At 35.3% G+C, this 22386-nt stretch overlaps 1 protein-coding gene across 6 annotated transcripts in view; it reads right to left on the minus strand.

Annotated features, from left to right (window-relative positions):
• Positions 1–22386, minus strand: part of CDH18 (cadherin 18) — an 884058-nt gene that overhangs the window by 513198 nt on the left and 348474 nt on the right. For 2 of the 6 annotated variants that reach the window (XM_074356521.1, XM_074356527.1), the window contains one exon: positions 4311–4451. The exons of the other annotated variants lie outside the window; for them this stretch is intronic. The gene's annotated coding sequence lies outside the window, so the exon portion shown is untranslated. The remainder of the gene's footprint in view (positions 1–4310; positions 4452–22386) is intronic. 6 annotated transcript variants of the gene reach the window in all.

The raw sequence follows: 22386 nt of genomic DNA on the forward strand, positions 1-22386 counted from the left end.
CATAGCTTTTAAAGACAAAATTTATCAGAATAGATAAAAATTAAAATTAACTATGTCCTGTTTACAAAATTTACTTTAAATGTAAAATGATAAAAACTCCTGTGTAGTATAAAAGATAATGCTTTATCATTCTGGTGTATGACACACATATCCCAACTCAGTTATATTTCAATAAATAATTTGGTATTACAAACATTTTAAAAATTTACATACACATCTACATTTTACTGAGAGATCCTGTTTCCTCAGCCTTACTTTTTCTAGGTTTATCTACCCCTTTATTGCACATAAACTGTTTCTCCTACATTTTCTTGCAACACTTGTGTTTTAAACGTAAGTCTTTAAACCTCTTGTAGGTCAAAAGTCCGTTTCCCTGTTCCATTGCACAGTATATTCTTTTCTCACTGAATCAAAAAATGGCTTTTAACTTCTAGACAATTGTGTTATCCACTTTTGGATGTTCTATTTTGTTTCACTGCTTTCCTTGTGTGTTTTTTGTCATAATAGTACTGATTAAGTTGGATTTGTAGTATGTTCCAATGACTAATAATATACTCCTGAGAGTTACTACCCAAGTTTTTGTGGTCTTTAAAATTAAACATTAGTTCTTCAACATATATTTAAGATTATTTTACTTTTATCTAAAGACAAAAAGCACTGTTGTAATTTTACTAAGAATGTATTTAGTTACAAATTAATTTTAAGGACTTCTATGATAGTAAGCTTTATATTTCCTGATATTGCACAATCACTTTTTACTTATTCTGACCTAGTTTTATATCTTCCCATTACAATATACAATTTCTTTATGTAGGTTCTCTGCCAACTTGTTAACTATAATTCTATTTCATTTTATTCTGCATTAAACAGAATGAAATATATTACCTATCTATCTCTAAATAAAGTGAGAAGAGATAAAATTTTATTTTTAGTAAAGTTTACTCATCAAATATTTCTGTATTTCCAAGAAGTGTTTTATTGGATACACATGAGAAATCCACAAAAATAAATCCTTTTATCTCTTATTTTCAAATTTTTATCTTATTTTATTTTATTTATTCCAATTAGTAGAACTTCAAAGAATGTGCTACACAGTAATGAGAATTACAGGTAGCCACTTGTATAGTTTCTTATTTTAATTTTAATGATTTTAATGCCTAGGGCTGTTTTATTGAGACAAAAATAAAGGGCATTTGTTGAATAAGAAAGAGGTTCTTATTATAGTTGGCCACAAATATCACATATGATTTTACAAAATGATCTTTTTAATTCTTAAAATGATTAGCCACAAATATTAATGTGGAACAATATTATTTCAATGTCTTCCAAATCTAAGATTCCATCATATATTCACTCTTTCCAAATCAGACAGTATCTTAACTGTGGAATGCTACAGAAAATAACTTCAAGGATAAGGGGACAATTTATATTTTGTAGACAATACTAAGCTTCATCAAATATTTAGAGTGAAACATAAAATGCAATCAACATTTAGACACTTGGAAAGATGTTAATATTTTGCTAAATCTTTCAGTCTTTATCCAGATGTCTGGCAGCACATAAGGAAAACAAAACACTCTATGAATAAACTTAATCTCAATTACATCCAAATGCCATTTTTCCACTGATTTCCAGTTTTCTTTCTAAGAGAGGATATAATCACAGGTTGGGTGATTGTAGAGATTAACAGTCCTGGCTTCTAAGAACACACCACTCTAGTTCATTCATTAGGAATTTCAATGCCTGTGCCATTTTAACAAAAACAGAATTAGGTGGCAGTGAAAGCTTTACCAGTTTTGTTCCTGTGCCGTAGTCATTTTGATATGAACCAAAGTAAAGACAGTGGTCCACTAAGGGTTTATTAATTCCTGATAAAGAAGCAGTCTTTAAAAATTATTTTCTCTTTTTTTCATTATAAGTTATTACAATATATTCAATACAGTTCCCTGTGCTGTACACCAGAAACTAACACAACACTGTAAATCAACTATCCTTCAATTAAAAAAAAATGTTATTTTCAGGAAAAAAATGATCACCTATTTTTATATTTTTTATCCAAGTAAATTTTACACCTATTTACTTGTGGTTATTATTAATTTTGCTTTAACAATATTTTTCTATTACCATGGAGAAATCACTTTGTTATCTATTAGACACAATTTTTCTCAGATTTCTGACTAATAAATTTTTCCCCTCTAATTTTTGATTATCATTTATATTTCTTGAGGAAACACTGAACTCTTTAGGTGTATTTATCAATAAAGACTTTTTCCAATAAAAGAATCTTAATAAATACACACATAATACAAATGTGAAGAATGAAAAACACTCCTTGGCTATGCAGTTGGAATATAATTTTGAAACTCTTGTCTGCTCTTGTAACCTTTTGTTTAGTATACTAATTGCTTTCCCTAGACAGTGCTTCAAAGTTTTTACTGAAAGAGAAACATATATTGAGTTCCAATTACAGTAAATCTCTGAAGCTCTGCCACTAAAACCCTAAATTCAATTAGGACCACCTGGCTATATCTCTATTTTAACTTCCATTACTTATAGCTCTATATCTTAAGCTTAAAAAAAATTTTCCCTGTGAAAGTTTATTCTTTGTTACCATTATACATACTAATTTGGGGGGAAAAAAACCACTATTTTCTCACATGTCATGTGACAAATTTCGCTTAGATGTTTATGTCAGAAAATAATTTCATAGCACCTAAAATTAGTCCTAATTTCTGTACATTCCACCTCCATTTTTTAAATCCTTTTTCCCCAGTTGCAATTTACTCTCCAGCTTTCAAAGGTACTTAATATCCTAAAGTGCTTTATGAACTGCCCCCAAACCACCACTAATATTTGTATTGTGAAAAAAATTGTGTATGTAGATCTGTCATTTACTTGTTAGTATGACTATTACATCACACTTTCATACTTTTAGAAATAATTACCTACATAATTATAATTCTAGTTGAGGGGAGTAAATATATATTATAATCATATGATTATGACTATTTTCTATAAATCTGAGGATTTTTCTGCCTATTAATATGATGGGTGTCATTAAAGACTAAAATTGCAGGCTGCCACAACCACTAGGAACTGTTGACAGAATGATTCAGGAAGGACTCGGACACTCATTTTGTGTGATGTAAAAGATACTCTCATTTAGTAAACTTTGTAGTAGTTTATAAAGCTTTCAGAGCACCAACAGATTAAAAACGTTTTAAAAGGAATGAATCTACTGATACATTCGAGCATCTGCCACAGGACAACGAAGAGGACATAAGAGACCCAAGTATTTCCACTCTTCCTGCTGGCTTTCCACCATTGCTAGGGTCCACAAAGCATCAAACTGGGAGTATTGCTAACTGAAACCATGGAAAGACAGGTGGTAATGACTGTTGTAAGTGTGGAATTTTAATCACTGAAAACAAGACTGAGAAGCTTCTGCAGTTTGGCCACTGGTATACAGACTCAGCTGCAGAGCCAGCTCCAGTTTACAACACAAAGGAGGATGCGTGGAAGACAGACCACGAGCCAACATGATGGGAGATGAGCTGAGTACCAACACAACAGCTGAAGCTCTGCTTTGTGTTGCTAAAATTGTACATCACTTTCTTAAATGGAAAGAGCTAGAAGTTGTAAAAAAAAAAAAAAAAAAACCAACAACAACAGAAAAACCAAATAAAGACAAACCTTAAAAATTCCTTAGGCAGACCAAAACCAAAACCAGCTTAGTCATACAAGAAAACCTTAATGTATTTCACAAGACAAACTTGACCTGGATCATTTCTTATTTACGCTTCTGGAAATCATAAGTGAAACTTTTTGTCAAAACTAATATGAGGCAACCACTAACCAATTCCATATCATTTAACAAAATATTATCAACAATCACTGTGAAGAATAAACAGTCAAGGCTTTCTCACTATGTAAGCTGCTCTTAAACAATATATCACTGAGCTTTACTCCGTGTGTCAGTTTGAGTACTCCTGGGTCACAAACTGTATTTTTGTCATGTGCACAATAAACCATTATTAATTACTACTTCAGTGACTCATTGGTTTTGATTCTGTTATTTCGGAACTTTTGACAAAATCAAATTAAAACCTGTGCTGAAATTGCATTCAGGTATTAATGCATTCAGGTATTAACTGTAGTGTGTGTGTGTGTGTGTGTGTGTGTGTGTGTGTGTGTGTGTGTGTGTTCATATTTGAGCTAATATAAGAAATGTACTTGTTGCAATAACACAAAATACTTAATGTGTTGTTTCTCCTTAAAGCCCCCCGTTTCTGTGATTCCCCCAGCCTTACCTTCTTCCCCAGCTTCTAAGAATTCCCAGCAAGCTGAATGGATGCCTTCCGCAGAGATTACGTTGTCGTCACCCACTGGAGTTGACAAGAGGAAATGCAGTGTCTCCCGTGGGTTGAGTGAAGATGTGTTGAGCTGAGGACCTGAGGACCAGAAGGTCCACAAATTAGAACTTGCCTCAGACTCATGCAAAAGCAGGACTGAGGTTTTGGTCAGAAGCTGGATCCAAAGGGAGACTGCCTCTCCCATTCCTTTTGATCAATCACTTAATGGCACTCACTTGTGAGTACTATGAGTAATGCGTCATGAACGTTGGTATAAAGTATCTGAGGGCAGATTCTTATCAGTTTGCTGTGTCTGCAGGGCTTTAATACTGTCTGAAAAATAGTAAATAAGTATATATATATAAATATTATACATAATATATGTATGTATGTATTTCTCTTTCTCTACTATGTTTTATGTCCCAGAAGGCTGACATTGATGGATGTCATAACAAAATACCACAGACTGGGTGGTTTAAACAACAGAAATGTATTTCCTTAATGTTCTGGAGGCTGGAAGTCCAGGATCAAGCTGTTGGCAGGTTTGGCTCCTGCTGAGCCCTCTCTCCTGGACTGGTACATGACTGACTCCCTCCTGTGTGTGTGTCTGTGTTCTAACCTCCTCTTCACATTAGGACACAGGTCATACTGGATTAGGGCCTGCCCAGGTGACCTCATTTTACCTTAATCACCACTTTAAAGGCCTTGTGTCCAAATACGGACACATTCTGAAGTACTATGGCTTAGGACTTAAACATAGGAATTTTAGGGGGACAATTTAGCCCCAAATATCCCCCTTGTCAAAATACTGATTGGAATCTTCCCAATTATTTTCCTAAATCTTTCCCTCAAATAAGTGAGCTCATCCCTGGCCTCCTTGACTTTAGGCTCCATCTCCCCTAGAACCACACCTGGATCCTGCCTGCCTGGATTCTCCCAGCAGTGCCTCCCAAGGACATATCTCTGGGGGAACTCCCTTTGCTTCCTTCTGTTATTGGCTTTTATAAATCTCTGTGCTCCTGGAATTATCATCCTTATCATGCAGCACAATCTTCAGGTGATAATCTAGTGGTTTCTTCGTTGGTGGTCTCAGACTGGCAGGGTTAAAAGCCACTCACTAGATTTCAAACCTCGGGGAACTTATTCAAACTCTCTATGCCTCAGTTTCCTCATTATAAAGGGAATTGACAATTTCCTCAAATGTATTTAATGAGAAATACAGTTGACCTTTGAACAACATGGGCTTGAGCTGCACAGGTCTACTTTTACCTAGATGTTTTTCAGTAAATATTACAGTACTACACAATCGATGGTTGGCTTAATCCAAGAATGCAGAATCCCAGATAAGGACGGCCAACTGTAAAACTTGAGCATCCTCAGATTCTGATATCTGTGACTGGTCCTAGAACCAATCTCCTGCTGAAGAAACCAAGCAGAACCCTGTGTCCGACCCCACCCTTCAAGTACAAAGGCCCCTCCATGTTCCCTGCCTCTTATTTGCAAAAAACCTGGTGTCTCCCAGGCCTCCCTGAGTCACAAAAAAGCATGCCCAAGCAGTCAATGATTAGGACAACAGAGTCACAGACTCAGTCTGATGCATATTCCTCAGTTGTTTTACAGGTACTATAACTGCCACCAGAGGGAAAAAGCCAAGTGCATGATGGCCAGACTGCAGCCATGACATAAGCTGCTCCATCTTGAGCAGGACTGAGGCTATGGACAGCACAATGCCAAAAACAAGCCTCAAGAGAACGGGATTGACATTACTGATCATAATAATCTATATCTTTATGGAGATCAAAATAATTGTAGCTTACTCTGCCCATATTTGTAAGCGGGCAACTGAAGTTGTCAGCAAAGAAATGCTACAGACCCATGACAACATCTTCCACTCTGAGAATATGATGCCCAATATCAGCATAAAGAAGTTACAGAAGATAAACCCTCACCCCCCAATCCCACAGAAATGGAATGATATCTGGCAAGTGAGGATTTGCAAGCAGTTATTTTGCCTCATTTCTGTTTGTCTATTTCTCTTCCCCTTAAACCTTAATTATAAAAATGAAATCACTAGGTAACATTTAACCTAACTCCTGACTCACGCTCTACTAAATGCACACAATACCTTGCTTAACTTATTAGTTCATTCCCTAGACTGAAAGAAATAGGAATGAAGAATTAAAGAATGACTAATTCTCTACCCCCAGAACGCCTCTCAGCAATCTTGCAGGCAGACCACATGGGCGAGATAATGTCTTAAGACCGCGAGGAGTCAGCCAGCCTGCATACAATGGAAAATGACACAGAGCTTGACCTCCTTCCTTGATGATTCACTGAGATTCTTCCCTCCTTTTCTCTCTAAAAAGTCCATGCTGAGCAGAATCTTTGGAGTTGATCTTGGGGCATGAGTTTGCCTTCTCCCCAGATTGCCAGCTTTCTGATTAAAGCAACTTTCTTTCGACCAACACTTTCCTCTCAAGTATGGGCTTGAGAGGAAACCCTGAGTTTGGTTACACTGATACTGAGAGACAACTGTAAATTACAATAAACCGTGTTGATTACTTAGAAAAGTATCTAGCACTTAGTAAGTTGTGAGCAAGTGTTAGCTGTTATGACTCATCAAATCTTCCATCTGCCTCCATAGACTATTACTTTCATGAAGGGGAAAAGGAGGTTTGCTTGCTCAGGCCTGTAGCCCTGATGCCCTGTATGGGGCTTCTATACACTATGTGTCCAATATATACTGTTGAACTGAATAATGACCCAGGCGTAGGGCAATCTGGCTCTTTATGTTTAGAATGAGCATAGTAACTGGAACTAGTTCCAAAAACAACACAACAACAAAGAAAGAGTTTAGGAGTGCAGGTTACAGTAAACATCTCTTGACTAGAAAGAATTGCTATTGAGAAATGCCCTGGGGGAGAGACATAGTCATTATATAGAAAAGACCCCCTTTTATTCGCATCTCAGCTCCAGCAGGCACATTGGGAAGAATAGCCAAGACTTGAGTATAAAAAAGATGTAAATTGATAAAGGCTTTACATTTAAACAGTAGACCTAAATGTCGACACTATACAGCCTAAAACAGTAGAACACTGCCTGTGCTGAACTGGCTGCCTGGCTTGGCAAATACCTACTCAACACGTGCCTTTCATCCAGACCCTCTCAAGCCAGGTCCCACTAAGCCTGTATACCGCTTTTGAAGGCTAGGCTGGAAAGGCTTTTTGAGTTTCTTTTCTTATTTCTTAGTATGATAATTGAGGAGGCAGTTATCTTAGTGCTGTTTTGTTTTGTTTTGTTTTGTTTTTGTAAAAACAAAAAGATTGTTTTCTTAAGGACTTAATTATTCACCTCCTGCTTTTGCTCCTTTCCCACTTCAAAGGGCTTTCTGAATAATAAAGAATTTTTTTAGAATGAAAAAAGAAAGACTTTTGGGTTTTTTTTAGACACTTAGAAATGCAAAACTGATAAAGTCACTTGAAACTAGAGGCTTGTATTAGAAGGTGAAGAAACCTTTTGTTTTGTTTCTGAAGGAGAGCAGAATTTGTCACCTCAAAAATATGCTTCTTTGGCATATGGATTATCTTAGGCTGATTATTTTTGAGAAATAGCAGACACAGGGAAGCTCTCAATACCAAATAGAAGCTACACTTTGTAGGAGATATTTACATTTATTTATGAGGGAAATCTTCCTTTGCAAGGTTTTTCCCTTCCAGAACCAGGAAAAGGATGACTAAACCCTAAAAGTTCTTATCAATAAAGAAAGTAACTGTCTTAAATCCACATAAAAACTGTACCCCCCTTTACTGTGCTTTACCTGATAACCTCCTATAGCTTCCTCCATCACCTACCCTGCCCCTATCCCTGCCCTAAGATCTTTTCTCGCCTTTAGCTGGAGGTGGTATTTAAAGTAAAGGGTTAGGCTATTTTAGCAAATTATTTTTTCTGGGTCTCTCCCATGTATACAGGAGTTACACGTGTTATTAATCTTCTGTTGGTTCTTCTTATGTTAATGTCTTTTTCTTATAGGGAGGATCTCAGACAACAACCCAGAACAGTAGAGGAAAAATTAGTTTTTCCTCCCCTGTATCTTTTAGTATTATTATATAATGTAGATAATTAGGTTGGGATCATCATTAAGTGAGAGAGAGAGAGGGAGAGATCACGGCAAGCATATATGTTACCTCTCAATCTTTAGACTTTCTCCTGGTGAGGTTGCCATGGACATATCTTTGGGGAAACAAATAATGTATTTTCCAGCACCGAAGCTTAGAAATGTGAGAATTTCTCCTACATGGAACCCATATGTGAATACTTATCTACCAAATTATATGATGTACAAAATTAATGCTTGCTTACTTTTGTTCTTGTTAACCTTGGATTAACTATAGACATATGTGCTAGAGTTTCCACTTAACAAAATCTACCAAATGATAGCCATGGGTGCTTTTAACCATTTGGCCTACATTTTAGTAATTATACCATTTTAGTTACACTTGAAAATACTAAATGTCTTTTCAAGGATTACTTCAATGACCTTTAGAAATGTGTTTTATGAATATGAAATATGAGACCAACATCTTTAGCTAATATTTATATTAATTTCACATGCAAGAAAGTGGTGGAATAATGAAAAATAATCGAGAATCTGCAACATTGAAAATGCATTTGTATTTTTCCTTATGAAATCTATTTATTCACAGCAAAGCAGAAAGATGTTTACAAAAGTTATCTTCCTTAGAATAAAAGCCTAAATTGCATGCAGATTTGCCTTTTAATTTTTTTCCAGTACTTTGATGTCTCAAATTAAGAATAAAAGATTCCTATTTTTATTAATTAGCAGCTAACAATTGGGTTATGTCATTAATTTTTTTTAATCTCTTTTGGTCATTATTTTCAAGTGCTTAAATACTAGCAAAATGGTTTCAAGCAATAATGATATTTACATTAATTGTGGTTGAAACAATAGTGACAGTTTTCTTCTCTAATTCCCTCTATTTTATTAAACCATATATACAGTTTTCCTTTCTTGAGAAAAGAAACCAGCAAAGTACAGCTAATTTCTTACTTTTGTACATAAGATTTTTTTTTTCTCTTCCTTGATTCCAGGAACACTTGTGCTTTCTGCCTTGAATCAAAAGTTCAGAAGAACTCCTAGCTAATGTATAGACATTTTGTTTGGAAACAGGCTCAGTAGAGGAGATTCATCCAACAACATTTTTCTGTTCTTTTTTTGGACAGAATTAGATAGACGTTCACCAGCAGTTTCTCTTCTTTAAGAGCATAGGGAAATTGCAATCTGCAAGCCACTTTTGCAGTTTGGGTGGGCCTATGTCACTATTACGACGAAATCAATATGGACAGGAGTGATATAAAATTCTTCTAATCCTGACCCTTAGAATCATTCTGCACATTCTGTATCTATCCAAACGTTGATGGCAAAGAAGTCCAAGATGGGGAAGCTGCTCAATGGAATACGCCTGTTTGCCTGAGTCACCCCTTGAAGGAAAGCTGTCCTAGAAGATAGGCTTATATACATCACCCTCCAAGGTGAGAAAGGAATATATTTCAAATAGATTAAACCATGGAGATATGGAGATTTATCTCTCTGCAGCTAACTAACTAATAAAGCGTTTGCTGCATGTTAGCCACTTTTCTAGAAGCTGTATGTTTACATATGGCGAAACAATCAGATAATTACCAGGTATATGGAAATAATGTAATATCTAAGCCTGAATTCACTAGTGCCCCTTGCTAAAAAATGCAGCCATTATAAATACAGTTAACCCTTGAATAATGTGTGGTTAGGGGCCACAACCTTCCCTGCAGTCGAAAATCTGCGTACAACTTACAGTTGGCCCTCAGTATCCATGAGTCCTCCTTATCCACAATCCATGGTTCCACATTCATGGATTCAACCAACTGTGGGTCATGTTGTACTGCAGTATTTACCATTGAAAAAAACCTGTGTATAAGTGGACACACATAGTTCAAATCTGTGTTGTTTAAGGGTCAACTATAATTAGAAGATTCAAGATCAGTTTCTCTCTATTATCAGAGCAACAGAGATTATAGTTAGTAGAGAATCGTAGTTATTTCTTACTTTAAAGGAAAAGGTAATTACTTAGGGTTGCATGGATAGTTATTAACTAAGAACTGAGTTCTTGCTCTGACAGGCAAAAAATTCAAATAGAACTTAGTGTCACAGAAATCACCTTAGTGAAGGAAATAGTTTACAGAAAATTTATACTTGAAACTTTAACTGATGTTAACCTTTACCCCTTGTTATATTTGCTATAATTTTGACCTAAATATATTTTCTCTTAGGGCATGTTGCTATTCATTGACATGGTAGTATATCATCAACACTCATATAATTAGACAAATGTATGAAGAATTAATACTGCTTTACTGACTAGCTATAACTATAGTAAATTAGTAAATATGTAAGTATAATTTAATTATATTGTAATAGTTGTCTGGGAGGAAGAATTTTTCCTCTACCCTTCTAGGTTCTTCTGCATGGTCTAAGAACTAAATTGACATGACAGAGATGAACAGGAGAAAAATCAAACAGAAGTTTAACAACATTTATACATGGAAGAGACTCAGGAGGACTAAGTAATTCACCAAGACAGCCAGTGCTCTCACCTTAAATACACTCTTCAGCTAAAAAACAAAAGAGGATGTCAAGGAATAGTGGTCTAGAACTTCAAAGGGGAGAGAGATAAATGACATGGAGATGGATAAACAGATGTTTGTGAAACAAATGTTTGCTGCATGCAGGGACAATGGGACACACAGTGGACTCATCTCTAGGCTCTGCCAAGTTCTCCCCATCACACATGCCCCAGATTCTTTGCAGGTATCTCTTTTGCTAGCTCTAGTCCTGGAACAGGCTCCCTGCCTAAATCTTTCCAGGCAGTTAGGGGGAAGATCAAAGTGTCTTTCTGAGTCTTTTGAGCCTCGATTACTTCCAGTTCAAAATACTCTGTATGCCAAAGAGACAGCTTGGGGTGGCAAATTTTACTCTCTTAAAAGTTAATATTAAAAAAAATAAAATTCTTCATCATGCAAATTATTTATATTCTCTCTCTCCCAACACACACATACATGCCTATGTCCTTTGTTGTTGGCTGAAATTTTGATGATATAAAATTATACTTGTGGGAAATTTTCAAACTGAACTGTGGTTCAGGTACTGCAAATATTATTTTTAGCACAATTTGAAAATTTGCCGCAGGACTGAGAGTCCATTGTGATTAAATTCTTTCTATTGATTTTTTTAAATCAAAATTCTTATGCAAAGCAGGCTGTGTTGCCTTAAAATAAGACATAATATAGTCATTGGAGACTTGTTTCTTGTTCTTGGAGAACTCGTTTTTTTGTTCTTACAGCAAAAGTGAATACACATGTTTCTAATATGCTAATGATATTTTAACAAATTCTTCATTTTGGTAAATAGTAATATTTTAAAAGATTTTATTTCAGAATGCTCCTGAATTCCAAGTCATTGAAAGAATTATATGCACACTCCCCAATCTTGTACCCTCTTATTTTCAGCCAACATATTAGTCCTTAGTTTTTCTCTTTTGTTTTCTATCTGTAAAAAAAAAAAAAGTGTTTTCAGTTTGCAACTTTATTTAAAGCCCTTTGTATTCAAAACATGCAACATTTCTCTCCCCACCTCAAAACAAAAACAACAAACCATTTCACACTTCTCCTGGCAGAATGATTGCATTCTGATGCCAAGTGTCTGATTTCAGAATTTAGCTGTGATACACAAGGCATGACAATAAAGTAATGAGAATGGCTTTAAGAAATGTAGCTCTTGTAGCTCTGATCAAAGTATTTCAATAAAAGGCATTTCAAAAAATGTCATTAGCAATTGCAACCTCGTGGGTTAGCTAGAAAATAATAAGGTCAGTGCAAAAGCTTTCATGAAGCTTTCCTGTCAAAACAGTAAGAGAAATAAGAACTTACGTAAGACACATCAATAATCACAATATTAATTTCTGAGGGAAATACTTAAGACGGGAGTAGAAGTTGGAGCAGCCAGTCCAGAGAGAAGCTGAGAACATATACAGACAGGAGATGCAGGAAACAGGGAGATGGTCAATGTAGAACGAGTTTAATGAGAAGAAATTTAGGTAAAAAGAAACTTTTTAAAGAGAGTTTTCCAAAATTCTTCTCATATGTTATATATGTATGATATAATCTTGATGTTTTCCCCTAGAAAGGTCTTTAGTTAAGAGCTAAATTATTATTAATGGCTGCTTGGAATTGCATTGTCTCATTTTGGTTTGTTCCTGCTTGATTTTGTTGTTGTTTTACATTGTTTTAGAAGCATCCATGTGTTGTACATCCTCTAAGTGGGGAGCTCTTGGCTCCAGCTATATTCAAGATGGTCAACTGATCCATTATTTGAATCAAGAAGAGTAGAAGTTGTAGCAGCCATTCTGACAAATAATCTGTTTCTAAAAAATAACCTTGAGTATTTTTAGAAATAAAGAATATCACCCCAATTTGCACCCCCAGCCCAACAGTATAATAGTCCTGGGGTGGTATTAAACAACCCTTCCTCCGCTGCTGTCACCCCAACCTGCTATCAAAATATAATTCGAAGAACAAAGAGAAACCACAAGAAGATCATTGCAAAACCCTTGTGCAGTTAGAGGTTTGGACAAAGATAAACTCAGAGGAATCTTCTGCTAAAGAGGGTCTTTCTAATGAATATTCTGGGATCATTTAAATTCAACATTAAGAATGAAGATGATTATTCAGCACCAGCCACTGCTTTAGGTGCTCTGATATGACAGAGAACAAACCAGACCAAGTTCTACTCTTATGGAATTTTCTTTCCCATTAGAGAAATTCTAAACAATAAACAAATGCAGAAACGAGTATCTTGTAAGTTGCAGGAGGATATGGGTATAAAGTAGTAAGACACTTGGTAAAGCGTGACGATGGAGTTAGTGGTGGAAGTCAGGGAACTAAAAGGAATGAGGCAGGGAGCCTTGCAGATGTGAAAAACCAATTAAGAGAAACCTCAATTACATAGAGTTGGGATACCAGAGGGGGAGCTCCCCTACTTTGCTACCAAAGCAGAGCCCCACGGGAAGAAGGAAGACTCCTCTTCTTTCCTGGCAAGAACTCAGCTGGTGAAGAACCATGACTCTTTGTTGACCGCGGACCTCCCAACTGACTTGTCCTCTCCGTAAAAGTGCTCCCCTTCCCTGGCCTTCAGGGCCTTGCGTGTGGCTCACCACGGTGGGAGACCCTGAATTCCAATTTCCTACTGATTCTGGATAACTCCATCTTTGCTGGAGAAATATCTGGTGGCCTATTTATTTCCGGTCAACACAGGCATGTAGAGTATGGTCAAAGCACACAGAAGTAGCAACAAGAGGTCGGCAGGTTATGAGAACATGGAGGAATTCAGGGTAGACGGGGTGTAATGGAAAAAAACGGGAGACTGATGCAAGGAGAGGAAATTGAGGCAGCGGATCACACTGACCTGGTATGCCAGGCTCAGGGCTTTCACACTTAGTGACCTTCAGGCTTTTAAAGAGAAGAGTGAACTGAATTGGATTAACCCTTAGAAGGATTGTTCTGAGTGCAACAGCTTAGGGGAGGTCAAGTTAGAAGAAGGAGGTTCAGTTTTTATAGCTCAACAGATGGGAAAACACTTTACATTTTGCTAATAACAGCACAACTAACCCACTTTAATTTTATCTTTCTAAACTACTTATTTTCTAATATTCCATGAAATTAATGGTTGCCGGAAACTCAGCAGAAAAGTGACAAAAAAGAAATGATACATTCATTTTGACTTGACAAATGGGAGAAGATAAAATACTGCCTGCATTTCACTCAAGCCCACACTTGGAAACGGGAATTTAATGGAGAAAATGAGCTGTTCAGCTACAGATCTGAAAAACCATTTTGGCAGAGAAATCAGCAACTTTTCCAGAAGGAAAGGTAGCTGTGGAACTGTTTATAAAAATAGAATAAGAAAAAGAAATATGTTTTAAACACTATTAAATTGGACCTGAAAAATAAAACCTTTTAAACATACCTAGATTTTGCTAAAATCATATGTCACTTGGAGAAAAGCTTTTTTTTTCCCTTAATGACTGGTTTCTTAGTACAGTACAGTAGAAAGGTATCTGATTTGATTTCTTTTCAACTTTATCATTTAATCAAATATATCTTACACTTAAATTTATAGGCATAATACTGAAGCATAACTAACAAGTCTTTTATACTCATGTTTACCTCTGGAGCCATCAGTTCATACTTCTTCCAAATAGGCTTACCAATTAAAGCACAAAACATCATTCTCTGATTTGACCTCTTTTTTTTTTTTTTTTGATTTGACCTCATTTTAAATTATTTGCAGTGATAAACAAGACATACCAAGAAAAATGAAATGTGACTAATTTCCCCTCAATTACTTCTAAAAAGCAACTTCAATCAAAAGCTGGAGGTGGAAAATATGCTTCATCTTAATGAGATTTTATTAAGATTACTTGTTTACTTGTGCCAGTCAAATTTGACCTTTATAATACAGTATTTGTTTAGATCTAGTGGAGATAAATTGAGTGCACTGATTCTAAATTGAAGATCTATTAAGTAATAAGTAGGATGTAGTTTTATAATCACCTTCAGGTTATAAACAACATTTACCACAAGATCAAAACATGTTGACTTAGAAGAAGCAAATGCAAATTAAAATGGGAGAGATTTTAGAAATTCAGTGAAGAGAATTACAAGCTCTGATGCAATTAAGAATTTTTAAATATGTCTAGTTTCTTTTGATTAACTGGTGATTATTATCTAGAATACTTATCCAACAAAACGTTTATGGCATTTCATGAAACACATTGAAGCATTTTTGGTTTAGTAGGTAACAATATTTAAGCCACAGGTATTTAGATTTCTTTAAGGAATAACTAGAATGATCACCAGTTTTTTCCTTGCGCTTTTGGTTTTTAATTTACTATTTGAAGTGAAGGAAAATAAATGTTTCTCCTCTGATGTCAAGTTTGAGGCCACAGGAAATGTGTGTGTGTGTGTGTGCGCGCACGCGCGTTGAGAGTGTATGTTAATAGGACTGTTGCTAATTCCTCTGTAATCCTAATTCATTATTTTATGCAAATAATTCCCAGAAACGATCATCTTATTAAGAATTAGAAAAAATGAATGTCATCATTATAGGGTGGTATGTCAGCAAGTTGAAAAAGTATAACACTATATTAGAAATGAAGTCATAGGAAAGTTTTGTAAGATTATTTTATTATAAAATATTTTTTGGAAAAATTAATGTTGAGAGACTAAAGCAATTATGTGATGGTACTCCAATTGTGTTTAAGAGACAATTTAAATAATATGAACAGAAGGGTTCATGTCAAATACTTAGAGGTGTCTATTAACTATTCTTGAAATAGCTTTACTTGCATTTTTTATAAACATAAAGAGAAGTAGATTTTTAAACACTACCATTTCACTATTTAATGTAGCTTCTGTGAAATATTTACTAAATGTACCTGTTTTAATAATAAAATTTTAAAAATATTTGGAAATCTAAACTAACTCCATGTCAACTTTAAGATAACATCCAAACAATTTAGTATGTTACTCAAGGCTTCTGTGTACCTCTCTAGAATTGTCTTCTAAAATTTACAAGTAGTACCATCATATTGATTAAAGTATAGTTTAAAAATATAAATAAAAATATGAAGCTAAAAAAAAAGTTTCTATCTTTAAACTTTTGTTTCTCAAGGGAAAAATGCACTTTCTTGTCTTCCCATGTGACTAGTGGCTCAGACTGCTAAGTCCTTCAATTCTTCAATACTGCAAGCAAATATAACCATACCATCCCAGGTGGAACTACTTAGCCTCTCCATATTGTTCCACCCTGAGCTGAGTACACACACCGGGTTCCAGAGTGCACTGTCTGACAATTATTTGTGTTGTAATAATCATTTTCCCCTTTTACATACTAAACATTAATTTATAATTATCCAATGAACAAATCAATCAATAAATGATCAGTAGAGAGCTCTCAAATATTGTATGAGACTATTTCTCACACCTATGCTCTACATACTGGGATCACAATGTCTCAATTTGAGATTGGAAATGATCAGATATCCACCTCCGTTCTGAAGCATCACTGCACGTGGCCTCCCATTTCTGATCCTGTAAATACTCTGGCAGAGTCCATGAAAATCGGGAGCATTGGCTTATACTTCTGGACCAATTTAATTATTAGGAAAAACTTCCCTTTGCTGAAATCACTTCACTTTTGTCTCTACACTGCTTTGAAACAAAATTTGAGACAAGGTTTTGCAGTTCAACTGGTTCCTTCAACACTGAGATATCTCCTTTATATACATGAGGGCATTTCTTAAGCATACCTGAAACACATCTGTGATAGATATCCCTGCGCAGTGTCCTTCCACTCAACAACTGAATTAATAGCCCTATCATCAATTTACTCAATTTGAACTCTAACCACACTTTAAATATCTGTTTATGAGTCTTATCTGTCTTACTTAAGTTTGGTCTTCACTAAAGCTCCAGAAAAATACTCCATCTCTCTCTCTATTTTTCTACATGTCTATCTCTCTTTCTATCCATCATCTATCTACTGATCATCAGTCTATTGAAAGAATCATTGAATAGATGAAGTCAGAGAGAAAATGGACAGAAATTGTAAGATGCAGAAGAGCATATATTAACTTTTTTAAGGCAAAATATGTTAATAGAAAACTAGGTTAATTTACAGTAAACCAAAGCATGAGCTTTAAGCAAATATTCATTCTTTAACTAAACATTTATTTCACAACTACTACTATGCCAGACACTGAGCTAGATGCTGTTGATAAATCAGGGAAAGAACCTCATATAATATGAAAAAATACAGTTATTGACCATGGAAGTATACATGTGATAAGTAGCTAGTGATTTTTATTATATTTCTTTCATTGCTACAGCATAAGTGTCATCCTACTAATGCAATACATTCAGGTCTTCTTGGGCAGGCCCTATGTTATTCCTGATTATTTCACATAAAAAAGAGTAGTCTGAACGGTATTAATGAATCCAAAGTTGTTCTCGAAAAATGGTTAGATCAGCTTTAGCCAATTATAAGCAAACAGACATTTTGATTGAAGAGAGTGTATTTCATCTACCTCTGTGATACTGTTTTTTCTTGGATTTCACCATTCAGTATTCAATGATCATCACTTACACTCTATATTGATTGTCCTCCTGAAATTGCTATTCACATGGCAATTTTGGATTTTCATACAAACTTTGACAAATATATTGAATTACACTTGAATGTCACTGTCCGTCAAACAAGTAAGTAGTTGGTATATCATCGCAAGCTTGGTCTGAACAGGAACACTGTGCATTCATGAATGGGAATCCAGAAATACTCTCCCACCATCTCCACCCCTAATTTAGTCTAAAATATAAGGTCAATTGGGACATTTTAATGTTTTATCTGTGCAAAGCACACTGTACGTGCAAGAAGAGAACATCGTTTATTTGTGAGATTTTGTATCATTCTCCCAGGTGTTTCTTCCAAAAAGCATTTATTTGTGAGAAAATTAATTACAACTTGATTTAATTTGTAAGTTATTTCAAAACCCTTCTCAAGAGTTTCCAAGTCATTGATGCCTTAGGAAGGATTAAGTAAAATAAAATTAACTCACAGGAATTTTTCATACTTGTTTTCTAACTAAAAAAGTAGAGCCTCATGACTTTAGCTGCTTTTTAATTAAAGCTTGTTTTTGTTGAAAACTATGCAAGCCCACATGTTTGTTATGATTTGTATTCATACAGTAGATATTAACCACTCTTGTAAGAAAAATAAAAAACTTTCCATCTCAAAGAGAAAGATGAGAATGGGGGTGTCGAGCAGGTGCAAAACACAACCAGATGGAAATTATTACCCGTTAGCTTGCAATCAGCATCCTAGAAGAAAATACTTCAAAAACATGAAAAGCTACAGTTTTCTCTTCCTGCTACACAAGGCTAATATTGCACTCCTGCACTTAAATACACATCTCAGCAGGTCTCCAGCTACAGGAGGAAAATTCTGATGATCATACAGAAAACAGAATCATTGAAAAAGTTCATGCTGAAAAGAAAGGCTGAATTTCTCCTTTTCTCCTGTTAGTAAGCTGCTGCAGATTGTTCTGGCATGTGAAATTAGCTTAAAAATTCAAAATAAAACAACAAAACTGAAGGTTCAAAAATGTTGTGTTAAGATCAGTCCTATCATGGTGTAGGCTGTACTTTTAATGAATCCTAAATCTAACCTGAAAATAGGGTCCGTGGTTATCACTGTAACTTCACTGTCAGCAGAAGGCTTAGAAAAAGTATTGTTTACCCCTCACCCCTCCCACAATGAAGCATGTAGAGATGGGAACTTCATTAGAAAAAAAGTGCAAGTGGAAAGGGTAAAATCATTTTTTGCATCCTTCTCCATGTTGTATAAGAATTTTCAAAGTAATTTTGTTCCACATATTCCTGGGCTTATAGCCTCAGGAAATAATATCCATAAATATGCGGCTTTGTCACTACCAAATATAATGCCTACAATTGGCTGGTTTAAACAGAGTCATTAGATGTGTGCCCTTGAAAGTTAAAGAAATCACTTTTCCTAGCTTGTCTTGCTGTTTCTCTGTGGCTCTTTGTGAAAAATATGAAGAATATGAGAATTCTGTTCACGGAATAATAGAGATTCCTCAGTAATGATCTACAAAATGTCATATTGCTCAGAATATCATCAGGTATTCAATAAAAAAGATAACAGACACTTCATCTACTTCTTCTAAATATAGAGAAACTTAATCCCTAAAATCAAGAAAATTTTGGGATTCTAGAAATGTGTTTGATACCCATGGTTTCCCTATATGTGGCTGCTTAATATTGAATTGCTATCTGCTTAATAATTGTTATTTAAATACCTCCATTTATAATGAGTTTCTCTAAATTAATTCCCTACTATTGTTAACACTGTTTAAGGTGATTCTATGGAGGATATCAAATAACATAATATATAAGGTATATATCAAGATAGCGAAAACAAACTTATGGTTACCAAAGAGGAAACAGGGTGTGCGGAGGGATAAATTAGGAGTTTGGGATCAACAGATACACACTACTATATATAAAATAGATAAATAAAAGTTCCTACTGTATAGCACAGGGAACCATATTCAATATTTTGTAAAAGCCTGCAATGGAAAATAATCTGAAAATGAAAATGTATATATATACGTATATATGAATCACTTTATTATATGCCAGAAACTAACGTATATATATGTATATATGAATCACTTTATTATATGCCAGAAACTAACAAACACAACATTGTAAATCAACTATACTTTAATTAAAAAAAAGTGACTTCCAAAACAAATACATATCAAATGCAAATGTTAGACCATTTTAAAACCAATTTATGCTTTGTGAGAATCTCAAGACAATTCTCTAATCCTACATGAATAGAAGGTATTTATTCTCTACAATATGTCTGAAAAATTTATTTCTATACCACAAAGTATTTAATTGTGGAAATTACTACATATACTACTCTCCAATCATCATAGAGTACTTTATATTCTTCTTTAATATTGAAAAATGAGGAGCCACTGAAATTTAACTATAGGTAAATAACATATCTTTGCTTATACAATCAAATATATAAATTCTATTTTGTATTCATATTCATTTTTATGTATTTATAGAAATTCAAATACTTTATTTTATAAAATATGTGAGGCCAACAGCCCACTGTAGTGCCACAAAACAGGTAACATTAAAGAACATACATGGGATGTATTATATAAAGAATATACATACATAAGGAAAACATATGATGTAGTTAAGAGTGGAAAAAGATGCTTCAAGGGTCCTGCATCAGTCTGGACAATGTGTCTCCCTGATCTCGACTGGGAGGAATTTAATTGATCAGTACTCGCAGCTGCTGCACTCTGAAATCCGCCCCACACTGATGTTCGAGGACATAGTTCCTATGGTCCAGCCAATGCTGGAGAACAGGAAGGGGACAGAGGCATGCCTGCTTCTAAGGAAAACTATGGCTCTTGAAAACTTAGCTGAAACTGAGAATTTAGGATCTTCCTTCCCTCTCTCTTTCACAGGGTTTCCACCTGTTCCTCAGAGAGTGACTCTCCCCAGCCCATCCCCAGCTTTCCACTTTCCCTCACAGGCATTTCCCCCCTAAAATCTCTTGCATGTTTAATTCCATCTTGCCATCTGCTTCTTAGGGATCTAGACTAACATATGATGGGAAGAACTTCGTACGAGTGAGTCATCGAGGACATGTTTTGAGCTCCAATTTAAGCTCCAGTCCATGCAGCTCAGTGTACTAACTGCAGATGGGACTATACATTCCCTGCGAGAGTTTAGAAGCCAACAGTGAAAATGAATCAAAGGTCACCTTTAATCTCACATTGTGATGACTATTAGAGGAACAGAAATGTGTACATAATCAACAACACTCAGGCCAAAATAAATATCTATATTTGTTATTTTATGTGAAAATACAAAACATAAAGAATGCAGCCTCTCCGAGAGGATAAATCAGAGCGTTGCTGGGCAGAGACCTCCAGAGACCCAGGGGTGAAAGAGGATATTTGAGGAGGCATGAAGAAGAATCCAGTCATGATAAAGAAGAAGACTTTTTATTTGCTAAGAGGAGCATTTGTATTTTTGTTACTTGCCCGATAGGAAATGTGTAAGACAGAGTATTTTAAGCTGATACAGAAAAGTAGATCAGTATCTTTGAGGTGCCCGTTTGCAATATAAGGAAAAGCATTGTGCTCAAAACAACCACAGCATGTCTTTCCATCTGAAGAAATCAGATTTCAGGCCGAAAACAGGGGCTTTAACTCAGTTTCATCTCATACAAGCTGTGCAAAATCATCTTGAATACCAGTCTCCTCAGTGAAACATACAGTTGCTCTGAGGATTATAAGAGATCACATACAGAAAAATCCCTAAATCCATGGCCTCTTTTAGAGCTCAGATGTACCCATACATTTGACTCTTTGCTAAGTTAGATCCCTACAAAGATGAAAATCGATTCATCTGGTAGCAAAAATGTGCGAACTCAGTTTGTGTTTTGGTGAATGGAGCTAGGATGTAATTTCTGTGGAGGAAGGGATTTATGTCAGTTCCATTTACTGATATATCCCAAGGACCTAGGGGAGTGCCTGCTACTGATAGTGCCCCCAAAATATGTGTTGAATCAACAGAAAAACAAGGCATTGTATCCCAAGCAGAAGAGTTTGGTTGCTAACTACCTCCTCCCTGACATGACTTAAGAAAGAGGTATCACTGGATTTGAAATATTAGAGAGAGAGTTCTACTTGCAATGGTCCCGGGATAAACGCCAGGTACCTAATGATCATATTTATGTGGCTTGTGGGAGTTTTCAACATAAAAACGAGGGTTAGAGATTGAATTAACAAACGGAAGATGGTTTGTAATCTATCACCTCTCTCTATACATTTTTTAAGCTTCCTAGTTCACTGATACATTTTCTGCAGGACAAAGGCAAGCATTTCATCAGACTGTTTCTGCCAAGTAAATGTTTTGTTGTCGTTACCATTAATTTTTTGTTGAAGTATAGGCTATTTACAATGCTGTGTTCATTTCAGGTATACAGCAAAGTGATTCAGTTACATACACATTCTTTTTTTGATCTCTTTCCATTATAAGTTATTACAAGATATTGAATATCGTTCCCTGTGCTATACAGTAAATCCTTGTTGTTTATCTATTTTATATATGGTAGTGTGTATCTGTTAATTCCATACTCCTACTATCCCTATTCTATTAAGGGAGGTAGTATGAATTTGGTGTTAGCAAGTATGAAAATTAAGGTTCCACATACACCCCTCCCTACAACACAAGAGTGTGCCAGCTTTTTTTTTTTTTTTTTTTTAATTGGCTTGCTATGAAGAGGGAAATTTGTGGCTCAGGA

This window comes from Camelus bactrianus, chromosome 3 (assembly GCF_048773025.1).
Source record: "Camelus bactrianus isolate YW-2024 breed Bactrian camel chromosome 3, ASM4877302v1, whole genome shotgun sequence".
Classification (NCBI taxonomy): domain Eukaryota; kingdom Metazoa; phylum Chordata; class Mammalia; order Artiodactyla; family Camelidae; genus Camelus; species Camelus bactrianus.